Genomic DNA, 26,199 nt, shown 5'->3' on the forward strand with positions numbered 1-26,199 from the left:
ATGCTACTGCATGGTTATCATGCAAATGGTGGTTGTGGCTTGCCTGGGGTGGAAGAAATCACCGGGAAGAAGTGTGAGAAGCTCGCAGAAAGAATCACCGGAAAACGCTTCTCTCCCGAAGGGGGATGATTAAGTGCAAGGTTAAAATGGTCATTTTCAGTATGTTAACACATGGTGAAAATGATACCGACAGAGCGGAATCAACGAAAGGAAGAAGTGGGCTTTGGAATCACCTCATTTGGAGTTGGGAGTAAAAAGATATAAGGGTTTTTCTACTAGGGACCCATCTGTAATAAAATCATCACAAACAGGCCCTCAGCAGGAAAAACAGAACGCGCCTTCTCTGACAATACATTTTCCTGAACGGAAAGCGTATTACGGCCCGAAGAAGAAGCAGAATGCGGTTTCAATAAGTGAAGGCGTACTCCCTGGAGTACGTCTCCACTTATCCAGCGTGGCGGTGGCGGGGCCGGGCTTGAGGCGCTGACAGGTGGGGTCTGTGGGGAGGGGGCCCGCCAGCCTGACTGTCTTCAACCTTCCGCTCGGGGAGTTCATGGCCGAGGGGACAGGCCCGCCCTGACGGTGATATCCCGCGCTACAGGGCATCTCCGGCGATGCTCGGGATATGGATGGATTCAGAGTGCAATGACGCATCCAAAGATTCCAGCCATGGCCGGTGGGATGACCTGAGACGACGACGGTCTCGACGCCGGTGGACATGGGCTTCAGCCATCGAAGAACTCCTGGAGAGAGGCCACCGGAGGAGAACGGGGAGTGCTGGAGTGGATCTAGTGTGGATGTGGACGCCTCTGGTGGTGGTGGAAGTGAGGGAGGAACTCGGGATCACCGGAATCAGAGCAGAGTAGAGGCGGCGGCCATGGCGGTGATGGGGGTCGAGGAGAGCGGCTTGAGCTCGGGCAAGGCACTAGGGATGACTAGAGGAGCGAGGCGAGGCTGGTGGTGAGGAGAGACGGGGTCGGGGAGGCCTTAAATAGGCGCGGGGCAAGGAGGCCAAGCTGGCGTCGCCGTGGATACATGTCTGGCGCCGCGGACGCGTGTGCACGTGCATGAGCTCGGAGGAAGGCAACGAGGGAGGCATAGGGGAGAGCTCACGGGGAGGAGGAGGCCAAAGGAAGCATAGGGAGAAAGAGACGAGGAGGAAGACGACGGTCGGCGCACTGTGCTCCCGTGGGCGTTTGACGGCGAGCGTCGGTAAGGAAACAGATGGAGGGGAGAGGGGTCCAGGGGAACGGCGACGACAAGATGAAGACAATGGACATGGTCACGCCCACAAAGGCGACGAGAGGAGGAGGTGCCGAAGCATAAACGGCCACTGGACACGGCCACTGCACACAGAGCGCATGCACTGTGATGCCATTAACGTGGTCACCGCGTGCACTGGCATGTAGCTGGGGAGATGGGCTTTAACATGCTATCTGGTGGTAAGTTCTTCCTAGGAAGGCGTCAACTGCGGTGGTAGATCGATGAAAACTGCTCTGGTTAAATGGTAATCATCCTCTGAAGTTTACTGTAGTAAACTTGGTCGTGAACTGCTACTCGACATGAAGGAGATTGGGAGCAATGGAGTTGTCTTCGAGGTTTAGGGTAAGAAGGACTTTCATCCTGGTAACTTTGAGAAGATTTGGACCAGTAATGAATATAGTTGCTTCACAACTGCATTTTTGGTCCAGAAATAAGATTTGGATGATGCACTCACATGGAGAATCAAATTGAGCTCAAATTTGGCAATGCATAGTTATTTGGTCATAGTAAGAAGTTGTAAAAAATTCATGCCAATTGGATTCACCAAAATGGTACTTCCTTCACAGCTATCTTTACCGACCAGAATCTTGGAATAATTGTGGTGAACAAATGGCTCAATTAAATGATCCCAAATTTGGTGGAGAGATGTTATTGGGATAGGAGCATGATCTGGTAATTTATCAGGATTTTTGAAGCAATATAAATTATACTTGCTTCACAACCTTAAAATATTAACAGAGGCAAAGATTTGATCCTGTGCTCACATAGATGATTGGATGGGGATGAAATTTGGAGGAGGGAGATAATATGGGCACAAGAAGAGGCATGCAAAAGTTCAACTCATTTGGATTCTCCTAGCTAGTACTTCCTTCACAGTGGCTTCTATTTGACAGAAACTTTGAAAAATCACTGAGGAAGATTGGCTGGGAAAATAAAGTTGAATTTTGTCATGTGGCAATTATTTGGACATAAAAGAATCCCAACAAGTTTGGGAGCAAACAAGATAAGATAAATGACACTTCCTTCACAAAGTGCCACATTGGACAGAAAGGAAGAATAATTATTTGGGAATTATTCTTGGGCTAGGACAGGAAAGTTTGGGCATATTTGAGCAACATATGACCCAAAGGAATTATTAGAATTATTTGGGAATTTTTGGATGGACAGAAATATAGGTTGCTTCACAACCTAGGGCAGATAGGGTTCTTTGTTTAATAGGAAAAGGAATTTTCCCTAGAAAAAGAAATTAGGGTTTGGTCATGAAGTGAAGTGACGTGATCTTGGCCAGGTTTTGAGAATGATGAGCCACTTGAGAGGGGGAATGAGGATGATTTCCTAGATGATAAAGCCACAGAACCACTCCAAAAAGAAAAACAGAGCAAAAACCAATAAATCAAAAAGTAATAAGAAAAGGGCCAAAACCAAGATGTTACAATATCTGCAGCAAAGTATTTAGTAGCAAAGTAGTATGGAAGTAACGGTAATGGTGGCAAAAGTAACAGTAGTAGTTTTTGTATCAATCGTAACAGTGGCAAAGGAAAAGTAACTAAGCAAAGATCAATATGTGAAAAGCTCATAGGCAATGGATCAATGATGGATAATTATGTTGGATGCGATTCCTCATGCAACAATTATAACATAGGGTGACTCAGAACTAGCTCCAGTTCATCAATATAATGTAGGCATGTATTCCGAATATAGTCATACGTGCTTATGGAAAAGAACTTGTATGACATCTTTTGTCCTACCCTCCCGTGGCAGCGGGGTCCTATTGGAAACTAAGGGATATTAAGGTCTCCTTTTAACAGAGTACCAGACCAAAGCATTAACACTTAGTGAATACATGAACTCCTCAAACTACGGTCATCACCAGGAGTGGTCCCGATTATTGTCACTTCGGGGTTGCCGGATCATAACACATAGTAGGTGACTATTGACTTGCAAGATATGATCAAGAACTCACATATATTCATGAAAACATAATAGGTTCAGATCTGAAATCATGGCACTCGGGCCCTTGTGACAAGCATTAAGCATAGCAAATTCATAGCAACATCAATCTTATAACATAATGGATACTAGGGATCAAACCCTAACAAAACTAACTCGATTACATGGTAAATCTCATCCAACCCATCACCGTCCAGCAAGCCTATGATGAGATTACTCATGCACGGCGGTGAGTATCATGAAATTGGTGATGGAGGATGGTTGATGATGACGATGGCGACGGATTCCCCTCTCCGGAGCCCCGAACGGACTCCAGATCAGCCCTCCTGAGGAAGATTAGGGCTTGGCGGCGGCTCCATATCGTAAAACACGATGAATCCTTCTCTCTGATTTTTTTCTCCCTGAAAGTGAATATATGGAGTTGGGGTTGAGGTCGGTGGAGTCCCAGGGGGCCCACAAGGCAGGGGGCGCGCCCCAGGGGGGGCGCCCTACATCCTCATGGACAGGGTGTTGGCCCCTGATGCTGATTCTTTCGCCAATATTTTTCATTTATTCCAAAACGCGTCTCCGTGGATTTTCAGGTCATTCCTCGAACTAATATTTCTGCACAAAAATAACACCATGGCAGTTCTGCTGAAAACAACGTCAGTCCAGGTTAGTTCCATTCAAATCATGCAAGTTAGAGTCCAAAACAAGGGCAAAAGTGTTTGGAAAAGTAGATACGTTGGAGACGTATCAGATCTACATGCGAAGCGGAATACATATCTGCTTTTGAAGCAGCAATGAAGGAGTCTGGATGAAGGAGTTCATATCCGATCTAGGTGTCATACCTAGTGCATCGGGTCCAATGAAAATCTTTTGTGACAACACTGGTGCAATTGCCTTGGCAAAGGAATCCAGATTTCACAAGAGAACCAAGCACTTCAAGAGACGCTTCAATTCCATCCGCGATCAAGTCAAGGAGGGAGACCTAGAAATTTGCAAGATACATACGAATCCGAATGTTGCACACCCGTTGACTAAGCCTCTCTCACGAGCAAAACATGATCAACACCAAGACTCCATGGGTGTTAGAATCATTACAATGTAATCTAGATTATGGACTCTAGTGGAAGTGGGAGACTGAAGGAAATATGCCCTAGAGGCAATAATAAAGTTGTTATTTATATTTCCTTATATCATGATAAATGTTTATTATTCATGCTAGAATTGTATTAACCGGAAACTTAGTACATGTGTGAATACATAGACAAACAAAGTGTCACTAGTATGCCTCTACCTGACTAGCTCGTTGTATCAAAGATGGTTAAGTATCCTAACCATAGACATGAGTTGTCATATGATAAACGGGATCACATCATTAGAGAATGATGTGATTGACATGACCCATCTGTTAGCTTGCACTATGACCGAATTGGGGAGGGGGGCCGGCCCCCCTTTCCTTCTTCCCCTCTTCCCTTCCTTCCCCCTCCTAGTTGGACTAGGAAAGGAGGGAACCTACTCCTAGTAAGAGTAGGATTCCCCCTTGTGGCGTGCCCTATGAGGCTGGCCGGCCCCCTCCTCCACTCCTTTATATACGGGGAGGGGGGCACCCCATAGACATACAAGTTGATCTCTTAGCCGTGTGCGGTGCTCCCCTCCACATATTTCCACCTCGGTCATATTGTCATAGTGCTTAGGCGAAGCCCTACGTCGGTAACTACATCATCACCGTCAACATGCTGTCGTGCTGATGAAACTCTCCCTCGGCCTCAGCTGGATCTAGAGTTCGAGGGACGTCACCGAGCTGAATGTGTGCAGATCGCGGAGGTGCTGTGCGTTCAGTACTAGATCAGTTGGATTGCGAAGACGTTTGAGTACATCAACCGCGTTACTCAACGCTTCCGCTTTCGGTCTACGAGGATACGTGGACACACTCTCCCTGCTCATTGCTATGCATCTCCTAGATAGATCTTGCGTGATCGTAGGAATTTTTTTGAAATACTATGTTCCCCAACAGAAACGTGTTCCCCTTGTGGGCGAAACGTAATCACTGCCTCTTTTTGCCTTGTATTTTCTTCCACGAGCAACATGGAACGACAGGATATCCATGCTGAAATTTAAACTTACTCAGGGTTCGTTTGGCCTTTTTATACACTAATTGAGTTTCCTAGGCATTTAATGTCCATAATTCAAATCTGAACTACAAATACATGCTCCAGTTCACCAAAATGGCTAGAAAAATTATACATGTGTCCTTGGGTGCATGTTTAGGTCCCATGCTAGGAATGGGAACGAATTACAACCATACCGGTGTCATGGCTCGTCCTCAAACTTTTCGAATCTGGATTTTTAAGTCCCCATAAATCTTAAACTCACCAGAAAGTCATCAAAGGTGGCACGGTGTCACGTCATGGCACATATATGTCGTGGTAAAAACATTGTCCAATTTGGGCCAAGCTTTATTACAAACCTCTTACAAAAACTGGAGCTTCTCTCAAAGAAGCCTCGTGGTTCCGATAGGGAAACGTGTCCCCCTTGTGGGCAAAACATAATCACTGCCTCTTTTCGCCTTGTATTTTCTTCTACGGGCAACATGGAACGACGGGATATCCGTGCTGAAATTTAAACGATAATCGCTGCCTCTTCTCCCCTTGAACTTTGTTTTCTACAGGCAACATAGAATAACAGGAGTGTCGGGCTGAAATTTGAAACTGTTCAGGGTTCGTTTGGCTGTTGTATATATATATTACTAATTACTAAGTTTTCTCTGCATTTAATGTAGTCCATAATTCAAATTTGAACTACAACCACATGCTCCAGTGAAGCAAAATGGGTGGGAAATCATACATGTGTCATTGGGTGCATGTTTAGGTCTCATTTATGGAATGAGAATGAATTACAAACTTGTCGTCGTCCTGAAACATTGAGAATCTCTGTTTTTAAATCCCTGTAAATCAAAAAGTCACCCAAACAACAAGAAACTTGTCATGGTTTCATGACATGGCACATATATGCCGTGGTAAAAAAATCGTCCAGTTTGAGAAGAGGCGCACACATTAGTAGCCAATGAAGTCCTTTTTGAAACAAAAAGCTGGCACATTAATATCGCAAATGGTTGTATTATATTTACCGTGTCAAAATTTAACCATACTCGGTGGCGTGCATGCAACTGTTTGATTAGACGGGACGAGCGCGAGAAGTCCGCCGTGCAGGCTCGACGGGACACGTGCGAGCAGTCCATCGTGTAGGCTCGACGGGATGCGTGCATCCTGTCCACCTCGCAGGCTCGATGGGACACGTGCGAGTAGCAAGGCCGCCCATGCTCACCGAGAAGTGAGCTCTTTGACCTCCATGCACCAGTCGCCGCCCGCCTCGCTCACAACTTATCCATTAATGGGTTAATTAAAGCACCTGTACGTAGAGTGTTTGCTTGTGATCCCATGGCAGCATTTGCTTTGTTCGTGTTTTCAACTCATATTCCACCCTAATTTAAATTGCCACATAGGGCAACAGATAATACAACCACAAATAAAATGGCAATGGATAATAAGACGACAAATTTACAATAGCGCAGATAATAGTTGTCTTACATATTCTGGATAATTTAAAATGCCACATGCGGCAAAGCCCGGAAGACACGGGGGCAAGAGAAGAAGGAAATTGCAGACAACGATCTGGGTCGCTGCTGTCTCTACTTGTAGATGGATCGCTGGGCGGTGAAATCCTCCATCTCCTTCATTTCCTCACGACTTTGCTTGAAAACAGCCACATATTCCTCCACCTCCTGCTCGTGCTTGATCCGGAGCTTCCTCAAGGCACCCATCAGTTCTTGACGACCACTTTCAGCGTCATCTCCGAGGCACTACTCTGCTCGTGCAGCATCATCTAGTAGGCGGCCTCCTACTCCTTCTCTGCGACCAACTTGAGGAGCTTTGCATTGTCACCAATGAGTTGCTCGACGAGGCTGGTCATCTTGTCAACCGAGGCATCACTGATATTGAGTATCTTCATCAAGCTGTCGACTAGCTCCTGCTGCATAGTGACGCCAGCGAGAATTTCATCATCACCGGTGAAGGATTTCAGGAACGCCGGCTCGTCGCGATGGCTGACGCCGCGAATGCGCTTGTGAGAGCCCTCGCGTGCCCATTAGAGCTCGTTCGAGGGCTCTGCGGCGTGCCGGGACATCTCTACTGCTGCTGCGGCTTCGCGGCGAGACCTCTCTAGTGCTTCCGCGGCCTTGGTCTTTGCTGCCTGGTTATATGTCCACCCTAAACTCCTCCTACCGGTCATGGCGGAATGACTTGACAGAAAAAACCAGTTTTGTGGGTGATGAGGAGAGGAACTATGAAGTAATATTCGAGTGGGTAGTTTTTATAGCCCGGTGCTAAATTTGAATACATATTAGTTTGATAGGTATGAACATATTTGCAATTACTTATTGCATTGTAATCAACAATGTGACGAGAAACAAGGTCAAAATTTATTGATGGTAGAAGGTTGACCACGTAGTTTCCACATGTTATTTAACACACGTGTTAACATAAGGAAATGCATGTGTAACTTACTAAACATCGCACACGAGTACTCGCGGACGCATCATGTGCGATACTCTTAGCCACCGCAAGCAACTAGTTTGCATTTTCAAAGTTTTTTGTACACGCAGAATCGTACGCAAACTAACTATATTAACCGTCTGTGTTGTAAATTCTCATCGCAAACCATTCACCCGAGTCGGCTGTTTGCCACCTATCACACACATCTTGTTAAGTTGAACCGTTTCTGTTGCATTCGCTAATCGAAAAGAGATGCACTCCCTAACAGCAAACGGTTCATCGGAGAGAACCAGTCCGATGAACCGTATGCCCTATATCACACACACCTTGATCTGGCTAACCGTTTACGTTGCACTCCTTGATAGCAAACGGTATATCGGAGCGAACTGTATGCCATATATCGCACACACATTGATATGGCTGCCCGTTTCTGTTGTTCTGCCTCATCACAAACAGTTCGAACGGGTTAACCGTGTGCCCAGCATCGCACAGGCAACTAAAATCTGAACCGTGTTTGATGCATCCTCCATCGAAAATATTTTGCACCCTTTTGACGGTTTTTTACATCCCCGTGTGTGATTAATGCATCACACATAGTTTCGTCAAAGGGTCTCTGATGGTAGTGTCGCGTTAGGAGCATCCTGTAGTAGTGACACTATCAAAGCGTATATTCCAACTCTGAGAGGCTTGCACCAGTCCATAAATGGATCATTGGATCTTGCACACTTTGTTAGCACCTTTAGGATCAACAAAACCTTCTGGTTGCATCGTATACAACTCTTCTTTAAGATATACATTAAGGAATGCAGTTTTGACATCCATTTGCCAAATTTCATAATCAGAAAATGCGGCAACAACTAACATGATTCGGACAGACTTAAGCATCGCTACGGGTGAGAAGGTTTCATCGTAGTCAACTCCTTGAACTTGTCAAAAACCTTTCGCAACAAGTCGAGCTTTGTAGACAGTAACATTACCGTCAGCGTCAGTCTTCTTTTTGAAGATCCATTTATTCTTTATGGCTTGCCAATCATCAGGCAAGTCAACCAAAGTCCACACTTTGTTCTCATACATGGACCCCATCTCAGATTTCATGGCCTCAAGCCATTTCGCAGAATCAAGGCTCATCATCCCTTCCTCATAGTTCGTAGGTTCGTCATGGTCAAGTAACATGACCTCCAGAACAGCATTACCGTACCATTCTGGTGTGGACCGTACTCTGGTTGACCTACGAGGTTCAGTAGTCACTTGATCTGAAGTTTCATGATCATCATCATTAACTTCCTCACTAATTGGTGTAGGAATCACTGGAACTAATTTCTGTGATGAACTACTTTCCAATTCGGGAGAAGGTACAATTACCTCATCAAGTTCTACTTTCCTCCCATTCACTTCTTTTGAGAGAAACTTCTTCTCTAGAAAGGATCCATTCTTAGCAACGAATATCTTGCCTTTGGATCTGTGATAGAAGGTGCATCCAATAGTTTCCTTTGGGTATCCTATGAAGACATATTTCTCTGATTTGGTTTCGAGGTTATCAGGTTGAAACTTTTTCACATAAGCATCGCAGCCCCAAACTTTACGAAACGACAGCTTAGGTTTCTTGCCAAACCACAGTTCATATGGTGTCGTCTCAACGGATTTAGATGGTGCCCTATTTAACGTGAATGCAACCGTCTCTAAAGCATGACCCTAAAACGATAGCGGTAAATCAGTAAGAGACATCATAGATCACACCATATCTAATAAAGTATGTTTACGACGTTCGGACACACCATTACGCTGTGGTGTTCCAGGTGGCGTGAGTTGCGAAACTATTCCACATTGTTTCAAATGAACACCAAACTCATAAATCAAATATTCACCTCCATGATCAGATCGTAGAAACTTTATTTCATTGGTACGATGATTTTCCACTTCACTCTGAAATTCTGTGAACTTTTTAAATGTTTCAGACTTATGTTTCATTAAGTAGATATACCCATATTTGCTCAAATCATCTGTGAAGGTCAGAAAATAACGATACCCGCCGCGAGCCTCAACACTCATCGGACCGATACATTAGTATGTATTATTTCCAACAAGTCATGTTGCTCGCTCCATTATTCCAGAGAACGGAGTCTTAGTCATCTTGCCCATGAGGCATGGTTCGCAAGCATCAAGTGATTCACAATCAAGTGATTCCAAAAAGCCCATCAACATGGAGTTTCTTTATGCGCTTTACACCAATATGACCTAAATGGCAGTGCCACAAATAAGTTGCACTATCACTATTAACTTTGCATCTTTTGGCTTCAATATTATGAATATGTGTATCACTACAATCGAGATTCAACAAAAATAGACCACTCATCAAGGGAGCATGACCATAAAAGATATTACTCATATAAATAGAACAACCATTATTCTCTGATTTAAATGAATAACCGCCTCGCATCAAACAAGATCCAGAATAATGTTCATGCTCATCGCTGGCACCAAATAACAATTATTTAGGTCTAAAACTAATCCTAACGGTAGATGGAGAGGTAGCGTGCGGATGGCAATCACATCGACTTTGGAACCATTTCCTACGCGCATCATCACCTTGTCCTTAGCCAATCTTCGTTTAATCCATAGCCCCTATTTCGAGTTGTAAAGATGAGCAATAGAACCAGTATGAAATACCAAGGCGCTACTACAAACATTAGTAAGGTACACATCAATAACATGTATATCAAATATACCTTTCACTTTGCCAGCCTTCTTATCCACCAAATACTTGGGGCAGTTCCGCTTCCAATGTCCAGTCCCTTTGCGGTAGAAGCACTCAGTTTCAGGCATAGGTCCAGACTTGGGCTTCTTCCCTTGAGCAGCAACTTGCTTGCTATTCTTCTTGAAGTTCCCCTTCTTCCCTCTGCCCTTTTTCTTGAAACTAGTGGTCTTGTTAACCATCAACACTCGATGCTCCTTCTTGATTCCTACCTCCGCAGCCTTTAGCATCGTGAAGAGCTCAGGAATTTTCTTTTCCATCCCTTGCATATTATAGTTCATCACGAAGCCTTTATAGCTTGGTGGCAGTGATTGAAGAACTCCGTCAATGACACTATCACCAGGAAGATTAACTCCAAGTTGACTCAAGTGGTTATGGTATCCAGACATTTTGAGTATATGTTCACTGACAGAACTATTCTCCTCTATTTTTCACCTATAGAACTTGTTGGAGACTTCATATCTCTGAACTCGGGCATTTGCTTGAAATATTAACTTCAACTCCTGGAACATCTCATATGCTCCATGACGTTCAAAACATCTTTGAAGTCCTGATTCCAAGCTGTAAAGCATGGCACACTGAACTATCGAGTAGTCATTAGCTTTGCTCTGCCAGGAGTTCATAATGTCCGGAGTTGCTCCTGCAGCGGGTCTTGCACCTAGAGGTGCTTCCAGGACGTAATTCTTCTATGCAGCATTGAGGATAATCCTCAAGTTACGGACCTAGTCCGTGTAGTTGCTACCATCATCTTTCAACTTAGCTTTCTCTAGGAATGCATTGAAATTCAAGGGAACGGTAGCACAGGCCATTGATCTCCGACAACACAGATATGCAAAAACTATTAGGTACTAAGTTCATGATAAATTAAAGTTCAATTAATCATATTACTAAAGAACTCCCACTTAGATAGACATCCCTCTAGTCATCTAAATGATCACATGATCCATATCAACTAAACCATGTCCGATCATCATGTGAGATGGAGTAGTTTTCAATGGTGAACATCACTATGCTGATCATATCTACTATATGATTCACATTCGACCTTTCAGTCTCAGTGTTCCGAGGCCATATCTGCATATGCTAGGCTCGTCAAGTTTAACCCTATTATTTTGCACGTGCAAAACTGGCTTGCACCTGTTGTATGTGAACGTAGAGCTTATGACACCCGATCATCACGTGGTGTCTCGGCACGACGAACTGTAGCAACGGTGCATACTCAGGGAGAACACTTATACCTTGAAATTTTGTGAGGGATCATCTTATAATGCTACCGCCGTACTCAGCAAAATAAGATGCATAAAGGATAAACATCACATGCAATCAAAATATGGGACATGATATGGCCATCATCATCTTGTGCCTTTGATCTCCATCTCCAAAGCACCATCATGATCACCATCGTCACCGGCTTGACACCTTGATCTCCATAGTAGCGGCGTTGTCGTCTCGCCAACTATTGCTTCTACGACTATCGCTACCGCTTAGTGATAAAGTAAAGGATTACATGGCGATTGCATTTCATACAATAAAGCGACAACCATAAGGCTCCTGCCAGTTGTCGATAACTTCTACAAAACATTATCATCTCATACAACAATTTATATCTCATCATGTCTTGACCATATCACATCACGACATGCCCTGCAAAAACAAGTTAGACATCCTCTACCTTGTTGTTACAAGTTTTACGTGGCTGCTACGGGCTTCTAGCAAGAACCATTCTTACCTACGCATCAAAACCACAATGATTTTTCGTCAAGTGTGTTGTTTTAACCTTAAACAAGGACCAGCCGTAGTCAAACTCGATTCGACGAAAGTTGGAGAAACAGACACCCGCTAGCCACATGTGTGGAAAGCACGTCGGTAGAACCAGTCTCATGAACGCGGTCATGTAATGTCGGTCTGGGCCGCTTCATCCAATAACACCGCCAAATCAAAGTAAGACGTTGGTGGTAAGCAATATGACGATTATCGCCCACAACTCTTTGGGTTCTACTTGCGTATATCATCAACGCATAGACCTGGCTTAGATACCATTGTTGGGGAACGTAGCATGCAATTTTAAAAAAATCCTACGTTCACGCAAGATCTTGATACGTCCATTTTGCATCATGTTTCCTTACTGTTATTTATAATGTTTTTATCCATAATAATGCTTTTTGGAGTAATTCTAATGTCTTTTCTCCCATAATTTGCAAGGAATACACCATGAGGGAGAATTCCGGCAGCTGGAAATCTAGACCTGGAAAAGCTACGTCAGGCTACCTATTCTGCACAACTCCAAATGGGCTGAAACTTTACCGAGAGTTTTTATGGATTATTTAAGAAATATTGGAGTAAATAAACACCAGGGGCGCCACCAGGTGGGCACAACCCACCTGGGCGCGCTAGGCCCCCCTGGCGCTCCCTGGTGGGTTGTGGCCTCCTCGGCCCACCTCCGGTGCCCATCTTTTCGTATATAAGTGGTTTTTACCTATAAAAAATAAGGGGGGGGGACTATCGGGACGAAGCGCCGCCGCCTCGAGGCGGAACTTTGGCGGGAGCACTTTTTCCCTCCGACGGAGCGATTTCGCCGAGGGGACTTCCCTCCCAGAGGGGGAAATCATCGTCATCATCATCACCAACAACTCTCCCATCCTGGGGAGGGCAATCTCCATGAACATCTTCACCAACACCATCTCATCTCAAACCCTAGTTCATCTCTTGTATTCAATCTTGTTACAGGAACTATAGATTGTTGCTAAGGGGTGACTAGTATTGTTGATTACATCTTGTAGTTGATTACTATATGGTTTATTTGGTGGAATATTATATTTTCAGATCCATTATGCATATTAATACCCCTTTGATCATGAGCATGTTTATTGTTTGTGAGTAGTTACTTTTGTTCTTGAGGTCACGGGAGAAATCATGTTGCAAGTAATCATGTGAATTTGATATGTGTTCGATATTTTGATAGTATGTATGTTGTGATTCCCTTAGCAATGTCATGTGAACATTGTCTACATGACACTTCACCTTATTTGGGCCTAAGGGAATGCATTGTGGAGTAGTAAATAGATGGTGGGTTGCGAGAGTGATAGAAACTTAAACCCCATTTTATGCATGGTACGTCTCCAATGTATCTATAATTTATGAAGTATTCATGCTGTTATTCTATCATTCTTGGGTGTTTTACAATCATTTTGTAGCAACTTTATATCATTTTTTGGGACTAACCTATTGACCCGGTGCCCAGTGCCAGTTGTTGTTTTTTGCTTGTTTTTTACATCGCAGAAAATCAATATCAAACGGAGTCCAAACACCGCGAAACTTTTTTGGATTTTTTATGGGCCAGAAGACTCCCGATGGGCGAAAGCAGCACCGGGGGGTGCCCCGAGGGGGGCACAACCCACCAGGGCGCGCCCAGATGGGTTGGGGTCCACCTCAGTGGCCTCCCGTACCCCTTCTTTGCACTATAAATTCCCAAATATTCGGAAACCCTTCGGGGATAACCTAGATCGGAAGTTCCGCCGCCTCCGGGCTCCGTAGCCATGGAAAACCAATCTAGACCCATTCTGGCGCCCTGCCAGAGGGGGAATCATCTCCGGTGGCCATCTTCATCATCCTGGTGGACACCACGATGAGGAAGGAGTAGTACACCCTCGGGGCTGAAGGTCTGTACCAGTAGCTATGTGTTTAATCTCTCTCTCTCTCGTGTTCTTGAGATGCCACGATCTTGATGTATCGCGGGCTTTGTTAATATAGTCGGATCATATGGTGTTTTCTCCTCTCTATCTTGTTGTGATGAATTGAATCTTTACCCTTTGAAGTTTTGTCATGTCGAATTGAATATTCAGAGATGAGAACACATGATATATGTCTTGCGATATGAATACTTGAGGTGACAATTGGGGTATCTTATTGATTCACTTGATATATGTTATGGCATTCAACTCGCGGATTCCTGCGGTGATATTGGGGTAATCTATGCATAGGGGTTGATGCACGTTTTTCTCCGGTAGAAACTTCGGGGTCTCTTTGTAGTTCCTTGTGTGGATTGAGTATTATGAATATGAATATGAATATGAATATGAATATGAATATGCTTTGGTGCTATTCTAGTACAAACTCTAGGATAGATCGAATGGAAAAAATAGCTTTGTGTTATTTTAGTACAAACTCTTGAATAGATCTATCGGAAAGAATAACTTTGAGGTGGCTTCGCACCCTACAAGCAATTCCTACCTTTTGTTCTCCGCTAATAGGAACTCGGGACTGATTCTTTGTTGTACTTTGAGGAATAATCATATGATCCAACTGTGTTAGCACTATTGGGAGATTGCACTAGCGAAAGTACGGACCCTAGGCCTTGTTTTTAAGCATTGAATACCGTTTTTGTGCCCGTTTACTATTTCCTACCTTGCTATTTTTATTTATTCAGATTATAAAAATATATTTATACCATCCATTTTATCACCGTCTCTTCACCGAACTAGTGCACCTATACAATTCTCCATTGTATTGGGTGTGTTGGGGACACAAGAGATTTCTTGTATTTGATTGAAGGGTCGTTTGAGAGAGACCACCTTCATCCTACACCTCTCACAGATTGATAAACCTTAGGTCATCCACTTGAGGGGAAATTGCTACTGTCCTACAAAACTCTGCACTTGGAGGCCCAACATGTGTCTACAAGAATAAAGTTGCGTAGTAGACATCAATGCACTATTCTGTAAGGGACCGATTGGATCCTAGAGATTAATGCTATGGTTAGAATTTATTCTTAATACTTTTCCCGTAGTTGCGGATGCTTGCGGGATGGTTAATCATAAGTAGGAGGTTTGTTCAAGTAAGAACATCACCTAAGAACCGGTCCACCCACATATCAAATTATCAAATTAGCGAACACAAATCAAATCAATATGATGAAAATGACTAGATGAAATTCACATGTACCCTCAAGAATGCATTGCTTATTATAAGAGACCATTTTGGCCTGTCCTTTGCCTCAAAAGGATTGGGCTACATTCCTGCATACTTGTTACTATTATCGTTACTTGCTCGTTACAAACTATGTTGGTATCAAGCTACTCACTACTTACAATTTCAACACTTGCGGAGACTACCTTACTTTAAACTACTTGTCATTTCCTTCTGCTCCTCATTGGGTTCGACACTCTTACTTATCAAAAAGAGCTACAATTGATCTGCCATACTTGTGGGTCATCAAGGCTATTTTCTGGCGCCGTTGCCGGGGAGTGAAGCGCCTTTGGTAAGAGGAATTTGGTAAGGAAACATTTATATAGTGTGCTGAAATTTATTGTCAATTGTTACAATGGAAAACAATCCTTTGAGGGGTATGTTCAGGGTATCTTCACCTCGTTCAGAATCACAATTAGTTACCCCTCAACTTACAACACCTACTGAAAATATTGAATATGAAATTCCTTCGGGTATGATAGAACAACTGCTAGCTAATCCTTATGCATGAGATGGAACCGAACATCCCGATATGCACTTGATATATGTGGAAAAAATTTGTGGATTGTTTAAGCTTGTAGGTTTACCCAGAGATGAGGTGATGAGAATGGTTTTGCCTTCATCTTCGAAGGGAAAAGCATTGGCATGGTATAGGTTGTGCGATGATATTGGATCATGGAATTGGAATCATTTGAAATTGGAGTTCCACCAAAAAAATTATCCTATGAATCTAGTTCATCGTGATCAGAAGGATAAAGTATTGCTCTAGCTTGGGGGAGGCTTAAGTCAATGTTATATTCATGCCCCAATCATGAGCTCTCAAGAGTAATTATTATCCAGAATTTCTATGATCGGCTTTCTCGTAATGATCAAACCATGCTTGATACTTCTTGTGCTGGTTCTTTTATGAAGAAGACTTTCCGGTGGGATCTTTTGGAAAGAATTAAACGCAACTCTGAAGATTGGGAACTCGACAAAGGTAAAGAGTCAGGTATTAAACTTAAGTATGATTGTGTTAAATATTTTATGGATACTGATGCTTTTCAAAAGTTTAGGACTAAATATGGACTTGACTGTGAGATAGTAGCCTCCTTTTGTGAATCATTTTCTACTCATGTTGAACTCCCTAAGGATAAGTGGTTTAAATATTACCCACCTATTAAAGAATAAATTAAAGAACCGGTACCAGTTAAAGAAGGAGCTATACCTTATAATGTTGATCTAGTTGTACCTACTTATTTTGAGAAACCTGCTTTTCCTGTTAGGATAAAGGAACATGCTAAAGTTTCAACTATGGTTAACAAAAGCTCTATTAGAACACCTAAACCAGATGAACAAATTAGAGTTGAACCTAATATTGCTATGGTTAAAGATCTCTTCGAAGAGGATGTGGATGGGCATGTTATCTACTTCTGTGCAGAAGCTGCTAGAATTGCCAAACCCGAAAAAGGGATAAAAATAGACCAATTGTTGGCCTGCCTATCATTTCAGTTGAAATAGGAGATCACTGTTATCATGGTTTATGTGACATGGGTGCTAGTGTGAGTGCTATTCCTTACAAGTTATATCAAGAAATTAGGGAAGACATAGATGTCTCTATTAAACTTGTAAATAGAGACACCATATCTCCTTGTGGGATTATTAGAGATGTTGAAGTCTTGTGTGGGAGAATAAAATATCCTACTGATTTTCTTGTTCTTGGTTACCCACAAGATGACTTTTGTCCCATTATCTTTGGTAGACCTTTCTTGAACACCGTTAATGCTAAGATAGATTGTCAGAAACAAACTATGGGTGTTAGCTTTCGTGATGAGTCTCATGAGTTTAATTTTTCCAAGTTTAGTAGAAACCATCATGAAAAAGAATTGCCTAGCAAGGATGAATTAATTGGTCTTGCTTCTATTGTTGTGCCAGCTACTAATCCTTTAGAACAATATTTGCTAGACCATGAGAATGGTTTACATATGCATGCAAGAAATGAATTAGATAATATTTTCTTTGAGCAACGTCCTCTGCTTAAACACAATTCACCTATTGAAACTCTTGGAGGTCCTCCTCCACCTAAAGGTGATCCGGTGTTTGAATTAAAACAATTTCCAAACAATTTGAAATATGCTTATCTTGATGAAAAGAAGATATATCCTGTTATTATTAGTGCTAACCTTTCAGAACATGAATAAGAAAGGTTGTTGAAAGTTCTAAGGAAGCACCGAGCTGCTATTGGATATACAAAATTAATATGGAACCTGATGCTAAACTAGTTGTTGATCACCAACGTCGGTTAAATCCGAAGATGAAAGAGGTGGTAGGAACAGAAATATTAAAACTTCTGAAAGCAGGTATAATTTATCCTATAGCTGATAGTAGATGGGTAAGCCCTATTCATTGTGTTCCTAAGAAAGGAGGTATTACTATTGTTCCTAATGATAAGAATGAACTCATTCCACAAAGAATTGTTATAGGCTATAGAATGGTAATTGATTTTAGAAAATTAAATAAAGCTACTAGAAAAGATCATTACCATTTTCCTTTTATTGATCAAATGCTTGAAAGATTATGTAAGCACGAACACTTTTTCTTCCTTGATGGATATTCTGGATTCTCACAAATACTTGTTTCTCAACCTGATCAAGAAAAGACCACTTTTACTTGTCCATTTGGAACCTATGCTTATAGACGTATGCCTTTTGGTTTATGTAATGCACCTGCTACCTTCCAAAGATGCATGATGGCTATATTCTCTGAATTTTGTGAAAAGATTGCTGAGGTTTTCATGGATGACTTTTCTGTTTATGGGAAGTCTTTTGATGATTGTTTAAGCAACCTTGAGCGAGTTTTGCAGAGATGTGAACAAACAAATCTTGTCTTGAATTGGGAGAAGTGCCACTTTATGGTTAATGAAGGCATTGTCTTGGGTCATAAAATTTCTGAAAAAGGTATTGAAGTGGACCAAGCTAAGATTGATGCAATTGAGAAAACGCCATGTCCTAAGGACATCAAAGGTATTCGTAGTTTCCTAGGCCATGCTGGTTTCTATAGGAGGTTCATTAAAGACTTCTCTAAAATTTCTAGGCCTCTTACTAATCTTTTGCAAAAGGATATTCCTTTTGTTTTTGATGATGATTGATACATCTCCAACATATCTATAATTTTTGATGTATTCATGCCATGTTTATAATATTTTTACATGATTTTGGTATGATTTGGTTAGAACTAACCCGGACTGACGTTGTTTTCAGCAGAACTACCATGGTGTTGTTTTTATGCAGAAATAAAAATTCTTGGAATGCGCAAAAAATCAACAGAGAGTTTTTTTGGAAAATATAAAAATACTGTAACGAAGAGTTACCGGAGGGGAGTCTCGTGGGGCCCACGAGGGTGGAGGGTGCGCCCACCCCCCTAAGTCACGCCCATGTGCCTCGTGGACTTCCCGTGGGCCCCCCTGACTTGTTCTCGACGCCAACCTCTCCTATAAATCCGCAACCCTCCAGAAAATAACCTAGATCGGGAGTTATGCCGCCGCAAGCCTTTGTAGCCACCAAAAACCAATCGGGACCCTGTTCCGGCACCCTGCCGGGGGGATCCATCACCGGTGGCCATCTTCATCATCCCGACACTCTCCATGACGAGGACAGAGTAGTTCACCCTTGGGGCTGAGGGTATGTACCAATAGCTATGTGTTTGATCTCTCTCTCTCTCTCGTGTTCTTGACTTGGCACGATCTTGATGTACCGCGAGCTTTGCTATTATAGTTGGATCTTATGATGTTTTCCCCCTCTATCTCCTTCTGATGAATTGAGTTTTCCCTTTGAAGTTATCTTACCGGATTGAGTCTTTAAGTATTTGAGAACACTTGACGTATGTCTTGCATGTGCTTATCTGTGGTGACAATGGGATATTCACGTGATCCACTTGATGTATGTTTTGGTGATCAACTTGTGAGTTCTGTGACCTTGTGAACTTATGCATAGGGGTTGGCACACGTTTTCGTCTTGACTCTCTAGTAGAAACTTTGGGGCACTCTTTGAAGTTCTTTGTGTTGGTTGAATAGATGAATCTGAGATTGTGTGATGCATATCGTATAACCATACCCGCAGATACTTGAGGTGACATTGGAGTATCTAGGTGACATCAGGGTTTTGGTTCATTTTTGTCTTAAGGTGTTATTTTACTATGAACTCCAGGGTTGTTTGTGACACTTATAGGAATAGCCCAATGGATTGATCGAAAAGAATAACTTTGAGGTGGTTTCGTACCCTACAATAATCTCTTCGTTTGTTCTCCGCTATTAGTGACTTTGGAGTGACTCTTTGTTGCATGTTGAGAGATAGTTATATGATCCAATTATGTTATTATTGTTGAGAGAACTTGCACTAGTGAAAGTATGAACCCTAGTCCTTGTTTCAACGCATCGCAATACCGCTTTCGCTCACTTTTATCATTAGTTACCTTGCTGTTTTTATATTTTCAGATTACAAAAACCTATATGTACCATCCATATTGCACTTGTATCACCATCTCATTGCCGAACTAGTTCACCTATATAATTTACCATTGTATTGGGTGTGTTGGGGACACAAGAGACTCTTTGTTATTTGGTTGCAGGGTTATTTCAGAGTGACCATCTTCATCCTACGCCTCCCACGGATTGATAAACCTTAGGTCATCCACTTGATGGAAATTTTCTACTGTCCTACAAACCTCTGCACTTGGCGGCCCAACAACGTCTACAAGAAGAAGGTTGCGTGGTAGACATCAAGATCTTTTCTGGCGCCATTGTCAGGGAGCCGAGTGCTTGAAGGTATATCTTTAGATCTTGCAATCGAATTTTTTGTTTCTTGTTTTATCACTAGTTTAGTCTATAAAAGAAAACTACAAAAAATGGAATTGAGGTTGCCTCATATGCTTCATCTTTTTAATATCTTTCATGAAGATAAGGATTCCGATAATTGTGCCAAAGTGTTAGAAGAAGAATGCATTAAAATGTATGGCACTAAATCTTTGAATGATGAGCATGATTGCAATGTTGTTCGTATGAACTCTTTGAATATCCGTAGTACTAATGATGATTGCACTAGTCATGATGAAAATGTCTCTTATAAGCATGTCAACTTTTGTGGAGTGCATAGAGTTTGCAAGTACACACCAAAGAGGGAAGATAGATTTTGCAACAGGAATAAGTATTTAGAAACTAAATGGTTGCAAGAAAGGCTAGATGTTTGTGCTGAAAATTTAAATTTTCTTAGCCATCCTTGTGAACTTTTCAATGAAGATGGTGTAACATCCCAAATTTTCAATTTGGAATGTTATACATTAGATCATCATGCATATCATATTTTATTTTGCATTTTGGTTGATCCCAGAAATTCTACGCAACTCAATGACCCACGGAGAGAGTTGGGGATTTCGTTATTTTCATTTTTGAGTTCTCTCAAATTTTGAGAATAGGATCATTTGATTTTATTTATTTTATCATCAGTTATTTCTATTACAAAAATATGAGAGAGGGAATAAAATGACTTTCCCAAAATAAAGAAATATTGAGGATTTAATAAAAAAATCAAATAAGATTTTATTTTGGAGTTTTTCGGTGTTTTATTTGAATTGAGGAAAAATGTGCGTTTTTCAAAATTGCATTTAGGGCCCAAATAAATTTTCTCCTTGTGCGGCTTGATTTTAGAAGCCCGTGATAATTTATTTCAGAATTTTTGGAGTCCGTTTAGTATTTATTTTTATTTTTCTTCCGAGAGGAATAATTAAAAAAAGAACCGACTTCGGGCCGTACCCGAGCGGGACACCGCCCGGGGGCAGCCTTTAAATAGCGCCGCCCCGAGCCGCCCCAGCCCATCAGCCTCGCCTCGATCCGCACGCGCCGCCGGAGCCGCCGCCGCCGCCGACGATCCCGCCGCCCGAGGTTCATCGCGCCTCGATTTCTATGCCGAAAAAAGAGAAAAAAAATCGGCATTCGTCGTTTTTCTTTTTCTCGGATTAAATCCGCGATTTTTCTGATCGCGATTCCTCATTCGATTTTCGTTTTAGTTTAACTTTTTGCTCGTTTATCGGAATCAGGCAATTCAAGTGCCTAGAGTTTCGTCTCGAAACCCTCTATCCGTTTAACCAACTTAAACAAGTTTTTGTTACTGTAAAATTTGCCCTAGATCCAGATTTATAGAACGAAGTTGTTTTCTTTTGCAGTTTGATTTTCGTTGCTTCGTTCGATTTGATTCTTTTTGCCAACCGGAGTTCTTAAGTTGAACCTTCTGGTTAGATATCTTATTTGAGTTTTACCTGTGCATTAGATGAGTACTTATTGTATGCTTGTTTGTTTGTCTGCGATAGAATACCCAGAGTGCGCCGCTTGTTACTTCGAATCGTTAGGTTTGGCGGATCATCAGCAAGGCAAGTAACACTTTGATCTTACCTTTTCTACTACCCAGTTTTATTGCATTAGATCAATCCTCACACATTGCATGATTAGGATCTAATTAAAATGTGGGATGGGAAGTAGATGAGGTAGTACCTATTACCTGTTTATTATCAAACCTTTGGGAGTTACTTCTACGTTTGCTTATTGTGCCATGCTATGCTAGTAGACGTGGATTGGGTGAGTGAAATCCATGACAGATGTGAGATTGTTAATTAATGGTTTATCTAAGGTGGCAACTTAAACACACATCTGGGTGGACTGAGGCACCTGGGTATTCCAGGACTTGCCTGTTTTCTTTTGGACCGCCACCCAGGCTCAAAGGGATCATGAGACTATTCATACTAGAAACTTCCGTGTGCAGCCACAAGCTATTATGGGCTCTAGCATAGTTGACTAAGTCGTGCGAACTCTTACAGTGGTAGACTAGCAGATGTAGGGGATGTAGGTGGTACGGTCTACCCGATCGTAAGGTGCTAGCGCTTCTGAAAGACTATGTCTCGGTCATCCGTCTTCTCAAACACCCTGTAGTGCGAGAAACCAAACGGAGGCGATCGAGTCTTGTGGGGAAAAGTGCGCAAACCTCTGCAGAATGTTGTCAACCATTCTCAATGTTTAACAACCACCATGATAGTAATTAAATTTTATTCCTTTGAAGTAGGGAAAAATTGGCTTTACGCAAAACTGTAACCATAGAGCTTTCCACCAGCCAAATATGCATATAGTATAGCTATTTCATTCCATTACTCTCTATGTGTTACCTTGCCAGCATATTCCATGTGTTGACCCGTTTCGTGCTGCAACGTTAATGTTGCAGACTTTTCAGACGATGATTAAGGAGTTTTTAGGTCGTGGTTCTATACTCAGTGATGCCGTTGGAGTTGATGGACTAACTTATCTTCCAAGCCTTCCGCTGTTATCGTTATTAGATGGCCTTAAGCCATACTTATTGTAATAAGTTCTCTTTTGAGACACTCGATGTAATAAGTGTGTGATTGCTACTCTGTTATAAATCCTCCGAGTACTGTGTGGTGTCAGCATTACTGATCCAGGGATGACAACGGAGCACAGAGATCAGACTGTTTGTGGTCTGGTCGCTACACGTGGTCATTTAAATATCCAATGCAAATTGTTTCATGATCGAATCATGTCCAAAATTTGTGATGACTTGATTTCCCTTGCGCATCATAATGAACTTAGTTTGCTTCTGGGTTATGAAGAAATGAAACGTATAACTAAGGATATTCCAGAATTTGCCATTGAGACAGTTCTTGATTTCGATCTAGAGGAAATTTATATGTATTGTGCGGTGAATTACATTGAAAATCCTTATATTGCCAATTACATAAAGACAAGAAAATAAATAGAAGATGAAGAGAATACTAATGAAAGGGAAGAGACTTCACAATATCCTCATATTATTTCTTATGATGAATCAGGTAACGAGGAGGCGCCTTGTATTCAACAAATCTCATTAATAAGGAGCTCCAAAAAGAGGATTAAACCCACACATAATGTGAAGAAGGAAAAGAAAAGACGGAGAAGGACGGGTATCCCTCCCAAATGATGTTGCTCCTATTACTCATTGTGATGATGATAATTTCTATAGTATTGGTGCTATCCATACTATTAATGATGAGAGTGATTATGCTTATGGTATGAAAAGGCCCAAGCTTGGGGATGCTATGTTTGATGAGAATGACATGTTTGAGAATTTATTTGCTGCAATTAATGTCTGTCCCAAGCTTGGGGATGTTATGTTTAATGAAGATGATATTTTTAGTCTCCCATGTTTTGATGGGCAAATTTATTATGATGATAGCATGCCTCCTATTTATGATGATTATATTGATGAAAGTGGGTTTGGAAGAGTGTCAACTTAAAGAAGTAATGGTCCCACTATTTAGGAGGATGTTGAATCTTATTGTGATAATTATAAAAGTGGATTTGGAGAGGTCATGACTTTATTTAGTAATGATTCCACTATCTTGGAAGAGGTTTCAATTGATTATGATGAGAACAAAGTTGCTACTTATGATGATTATTGTGATGATACTATGTTATAAAAAGTAGTGATGATTATACTTACAAAACTTGTCATGATTATGATTACCCTTTTCTGAACATTATTCTTTTAATGTGGAAACAATTTATAGTATTCGAGTTTCTTATGATACTCCCACTATTCCGAATGAGAAGAATTTTGCTTATATGGAGAGGAATATATGCTCGTAGGAATTGCAATAATATCAAGTTTCCTCTCTATGTGCTTAAAATCTTGAAGTTATGCTTGTTTTACTTTCCTATGCTAGTTGATTCTTGTTCCCATAAATTGTTTGCTCACAAAATCCCTATGCATAGGAAGTGGGTTAGACTTAAATGTGCTTGTCATATGCTTCATGATGCTCCCGTTATGTTTCAATTCTTATCTTTTATGTGAGCATCATTGAAATTATCATGCCTAGCTAGAAAGGCATTAAAGAAAAGAGCTTGTGAGGAGACAACCCAACACCTTTACCTACTGTTTTTGTGTGTTCACATGATTAGGATATTGCCTTAATCATGTTTTATAGCTTTTGTTTCAATAAAGTGCCAAGTAAGACCTTTGGGATGGCTTACGGTGATAGTTGATTTGATCTTGCTGAAAAGCAGAAACGTTTGCGCTCAGGTAAAAAATTCTCATTTTTAACAAAAGCATGATAAAATACTAATTCTTTTTGGAGAATATTAATAAACAAATATCCTAGGACTTACTAATTTCTTAGTATTTTTGGAGTAACATAAGTATTCGAGAGTTACATATTACTACAGACTGTTCTGTTTTTGACAGATTCTGTTTTCGATGCATAGTTTTCTTGTTTTCTAGTTTCTATGGCTTATATTTCTTAATATAAATTGTAGAAATGGTATGGTACAGTAGGCATCATGAGAGAAAAATTATTAATCTTGTCTTGACAGTACCTAGTTGGTGATTTGCTTTCTTATACTAACGGAGCTTACGAGTTTTCTGTTAAGTTTTGTGTGGTGAAGTTTTCAAGTTTTGGGTAAAGATTCGATGGACAACAGAATAAGGAGTGGCAAGAGACTAAGCTTGGGGATTCCCAAGGCACCCCAAGGTAATATTCAAGGACAACCAAGTGCCTAATCTTGGGTATGCCTGGAAGGCATCCCCTCTTTCGTTTTCGTTCATCGGTAACCTTACTTGGAGCTATATTTTTATTCACCACATGATATGTGTTTTTCTTGGAGCATCATTTTATTTTATTAGGATTTTCTTGCTGTTATTTAGAGTAATATTTTTCATATTTTACTTCAATTACAAGGTCAAATATAGCCTTTACCATGCTTATTTTGCAAGTCCATATGTTGCTGTTTTAAAAACAGAAAGTTTGCTGTTATGTTTTGAATATTTGTGAATAGTCAGAACATGATAAAATATTAAAATTTTGACACAATGAGTAACAACAAATTATCTAGAGTGTGGTAATTTTTCATAATTTTTGGAGTTAAATAAGTATGATTCTTCTTGCATTATTTACAGACTATCCTGTTTAGACAGATTGCTGTTATGATTGCATTGTTTGCATATGTTTGCTTGTGTAATGATTCTATTTGATGATAGGAGTATTAAATATCCAGAGGAATTTAGTATACAATGTCAAATTATAATTTTAGTGATTTTCTATAGTAGAGAATGATAAGGTTTAGCATGGATTTATACTAACTTATCTCACAAGTTCTTGTTGAGTTTTGTGTGGATGAAGTTTTTAAGAATTTTGGGAAACTATGATATGAGAGGAATTAAGGAGACACAAGATCTCAAGCTTGGGGATGCCCAAGGCATACCTAATTAAAATTTCAAGAAGTCTCAAGCATCTACGCTTGGGGATGCCCCGGTTGGCGTCCCACCTTTCTTCATCAACAATTATCAGTTAGCCTCAATTGAGCCTAAGTTTTTTGCTTCTTCACATGATATGTGCTATAGTTGCAATGTCATTTTATTTTGTTTTGCTTGCTGTTTGAATAAAGTACTTAGGATCTGAAATTTTATTTATGATAAGGAGTCTCACATAGTTACATAATTATTCAACTACTCATTGTGCTTCGCTTACATCTTTTGGAGTAGTTTGTCATTTGCTCTAGTGCTTCACTTCTATTATTTTGAGAGTCTTAAACATCATGGTAATTTGATTTGGTTATAGATTTAGTCCTAATATGGTGGGCATCCAAGAGGGATATAATAAAAACTTTCATATAAAGTGCATTGAATACTATGAGAAGTTTGATTCTTTATGATTGTTTTGAGATAT

This window comes from Triticum aestivum, chromosome 7A (genome assembly GCF_018294505.1).
Source record: "Triticum aestivum cultivar Chinese Spring chromosome 7A, IWGSC CS RefSeq v2.1, whole genome shotgun sequence".
Classification (NCBI taxonomy): Eukaryota; Viridiplantae; Streptophyta; class Magnoliopsida; order Poales; family Poaceae; genus Triticum; species Triticum aestivum.